This window comes from Triticum urartu, chromosome 4 (genome assembly GCF_003073215.2).
Source record: "Triticum urartu cultivar G1812 chromosome 4, Tu2.1, whole genome shotgun sequence".
Taxonomy (NCBI): Eukaryota; Viridiplantae; Streptophyta; class Magnoliopsida; order Poales; family Poaceae; genus Triticum; species Triticum urartu.
Window position 1 is genome coordinate 217,030,243 of NC_053025.1, and position 4,020 is coordinate 217,034,262.

General features: G+C 44.7%; 1 long non-coding RNA gene across 1 annotated transcript; it reads right to left on the reverse strand.

Moving 5' to 3' along the window:
- Positions 1-641: 641 nt before the first annotated feature.
- On the reverse strand, positions 642-2,440 carry LOC125553770. The gene is made up of 3 exons (XR_007304192.1): positions 2,225-2,440; positions 1,984-2,102; positions 642-660 (listed from the first exon to the last, which is right to left on the reverse strand). It is a non-coding gene; the product is annotated as an uncharacterized LOC125553770 (long non-coding RNA).
- Positions 2,441-4,020: the final 1,580 nt, after the last annotated feature.

Genomic DNA, 4,020 nt, shown 5'->3' on the forward strand with positions numbered 1-4,020 from the left:
ACCCTTTCCTCCAGAGTACAAGTGTCTGCAAAAAAGTTCGACATCCCTTCCAGAAGGGTCATGCTCTCTGACAACCTACATAGTATAGTCCATCGTCAATTGATGCCTCAACTCTAAGAATGGTGGCAGGGCCTAGACATTAAAATTACTCTAGCCTACTTTCTAAAGCACGCTAGTTTGTGAAGAAAGAGGGGAAAGTGTGTGAGGGAGTCCTGGATTAGGGGGTCTCCGGACAGCCGGACTGTTGGACTATGAAGATCCAAGATTGAAGACTTCATCCCGTGTCCGGATGGGACTTTCCTTGGCGTGGAAGGCAAGCTTGGCAATACGGATATGTAGATCTCCTCCCTTGTAACCGACTCTGTGTAACCCTAGCCCCCTCGGTGTCTATATAAACCAGAGGGTTTAGTCCGTAGGACAACAAACAATTATACCATAGGCTAGCTTCTAGGGTTTAGCCTCTACGATCTCGTGGTAGAACAACTCTTGTAATACTCATATCATCAATATCAATCAAGCAGGACATAGGGTATTACCTCCATCAAGAGGGCCCAAACCTGGGTAAACATCGTGTCCCCTGCCTCCTGTTACCATCCGCCTTAGACGCACAGTTCGGGACCCCCTACCCGAGATCCGCCGGTTTTGACACCGACAGTGTGACTAGACAAAGAGAGGTTAGCTTGCAGATTGCAAAATGCATGATCCAGTTAGTATCACAAAGCATGTTCAGCAGAATTTAGAATTGCATGTGCTTTCAATACAATCAAGAAGAAATTAATTCAGCAGTTGCACTTGCACATACACCATACCGAAGCAAAAGAGAAGTTATTCAAAATTGAAGTGTGTGCGGCATATTACCAGAAATGAGAAAGACATGTTAGTTAGAGTATTCGTTTTGTATCAGATTTTAATATAACACCATACCATTGCAAACATGTGACAGCAATCAACTTTGTGCCTTTTCTAGATGAAACAAATAAAGCATGCCAGCAACTACTTAATTCAGCAACCCTCTAATGCCCTGATTGGGAACTTCGATTAGAGAGAGTAGTACTATGTCTATTGCCCCACATCAAATTTTGTGTTTGCAATGCTATCATTCCAGTTGTTGCCCTACATGAATAGTAAAAAAGGAAATTGCTTGAATTTGTAACCAAATCAGGGTAGGGGCCAAAGTGAAACATCTCACCATCTGATGAAAAATTGCTGACAGATGGTGGAGACCCAAACAGTGGCAATTGCTTTTGTGCTAAAAAAGTGTTGGAGAAGAAACAGTAATTTATTATGTACTTATGCAAAGCAGGATACTCAAAAGACCAACTGAGTGGATTCTGGAAAGAACGAGACCATTATTTACTACTTCCTCCGATCCATAAACAAAAGCTGTACTAAATTAGCCACAACTAATAGGGAGTGCTTGTTATGCAAAGCAGGATTATTATTTTTTAAGTGAGTGGATTCTGGATAGAACGAGACCATTTGTTTGGCACAAGGAATTTGTTAGGTCTCATACTGCCATAGACCATTCTTGAACTTGCCAAAGAAATTAGTACTAGCGCACAGGGACTTGTACATTGTTAGGTGTGCGCATGCGAATTCGTCCTCGTTAAGCATACATGGAGAATTGCAAGGCTAACCGAACGGAAGCAGCAGAATAGGAACCGTAGGTAGCACCACGCCAAGAAGAGATTACATAGAACACGAATTAAAATGGACCACTCCTGAATGGACCAAGAAATCACTTAGGTCTGGCTGCATTGAGCCAAGATATTAGACTCGTCTTGCAAAGAAATACTCCCTCCGTTCCAAATTACTCGTCGCAGAAATAGATGTATCTAAAACTAAAATACATCTAGATACATCTATACATGCGACAAGTAATTCAGAACGGAGGAGTAATAAGTAACAATAAATTCGATTCTCATATGCATGTTGCTGTTTAAGAAGAGCCAAACTAGTACTCCTACCAGAAAAGAAAATTACCAAACAAGGAAGATTCCTCCCTTCCGCGCCACGGCGACGGCCTCAACGACGGCGGGGATTACGGCCTCGCCGCCAGTGACCAGCAGTGGGCTGCGCATCTCCGGGTCTACGAAATCCTTCTGCAAGCCATCACCGTTTGCAGCAATAATTCACAAGTAGAGTGGATAGGAAACCCACCAAACAAGAGGAAAAGAGACCCCAAAATAAGAGAATTCTTTTACAAGAGGGAAGGAAACCCCACCTGCATGTCGATGACGAGCATGGTCGTCTCGCTCCACTTGGCGGCGGCCGCCATGGATCGCTGCGACTTGAAGCGGCTGGTCGGGATCCTGGGGATTATGGCAGCGACGCCACCTCCGGAGAACCAGCGCTTCCTGAGGTAGGGGAGGAGTGTTGGAATTGTGTCCTGCAACTATATGCAAATTTCTTGGAACTAATAATATTCAGAATACCTTATTATAGAATTATACATGTATTTATACATGGAATTACTTTACATGATTATCATGGAATTATCACTTGTTGGAATGTACTTAAGTAATATATATGCTTAAGGAAGTTGGTCGATTATCAGTGGAATACAAATATACTATTTATATTGGAAAAACTACCCGCGTACACAGATGACTGGAAGGAGCTACATCGTATAGTTAGGTTACAACCCTAATGTTGATCTACGTAATTAGAGGAATTTACACTCTATTATGGCGCGTTGCTCACAAGCGCGTGCTCCGGGGACATAACAGGTAGAATCCGTTAATAGGCAAATATGATTGTGGTTGGTAATTTGATCTGGACTCTATCCCGGAAACTAGTGGAGAAGACTAGGAATCTTATATCTGTATAAGAGGTGGACTCTTTGGAAAAACACTATAAGAAGGTCCCTACCCCCTAGCCTCACATATGCGATTTGTGAGCGACACCACGGATAAGCGCAGAGGAATAGTGGGTAGACCACAAACCCTGAATTTATAACATTGGTATCAGAGGCTAGGTTCCATCACTACTGATCGGTTGCTATTCTGCACCGGCGCCGGTCAGGGAAAAGATTCTCCGCTGCGCACTCTGCCACCACGTATCTGCTTTGCCGCCCACTTGTCCACGCTCGTCGCGTGCTCACCTTCCCGCTGTATCCGTGACGCGTGGTGCTGCATTGTGTTGCATCCCGTGCAAGCACGCACGAAATCGGTCAAGGCTTTCGCCCGATCTGAAAAAGTATTGCAAGTATAATCCTTTTTTGGGGCAGATGGATCAAGGAGGCACATCAAGTAAATCACGAAAGTAATACATCCACGTGCAGTATGTATTTTTTTTTTTGAATAAAAAGGTAGAGCACTTTCTACCTTATACCCGGATGACCGTAGTCATTTACATGAAGGTGATGTTAACGCCGCACATTGTGTGTGGCAGGCCATCACCAGGCCTGAGGAAGGAAACAAAGAAGAAGTTGGGGAGGGAAGAGTCGATTTCTCTAAGAGCTAATTAGGAGCAAGGGTATTTGCCCACAAAGAAAAGTTGTTTCTATCTTGCACGCTAGCTCGGAATCTCCAAAGTCTGAAGAGATCGGCGACGTTGCTGTAGAGCTCCCTCTCCTTCCAAGAAGATCCATTGAACACCAGATCATTCCTGGCATTCCAAAGGGCGACTGCGCATGCTATGAATAGGACATTCCACTTCGTGCCATATCGAACCCTTGCCGTCTGCGAGCTCATGAGATCTTGTGCCGTCAGACAAGATGATGCAAGGTCTTGCAACCCTAGCTTGGCACATAGGGCTTGCGCTAGCTTGCAGCGTAGCAAGAGCTGGTTCATTGTTTCCGCGGCCGGGCAAAGATCGCATCCGTTATGTGATACCAGTCTGTCCCAATGCTTTCTGAGCATATTGTCTCTTGTGTTATGCCTGTCCTGGAGGGCAATCCACATGAAAACACGGTTCTTGTGCGGTATGATCCTGTCCCAAGTGTACTTGGCTGACAGACAGAGGATCCCGCGGAAAGTGAACAACTTGTAAAAGTATGCGGTGGTGGTAGCCTTGTCT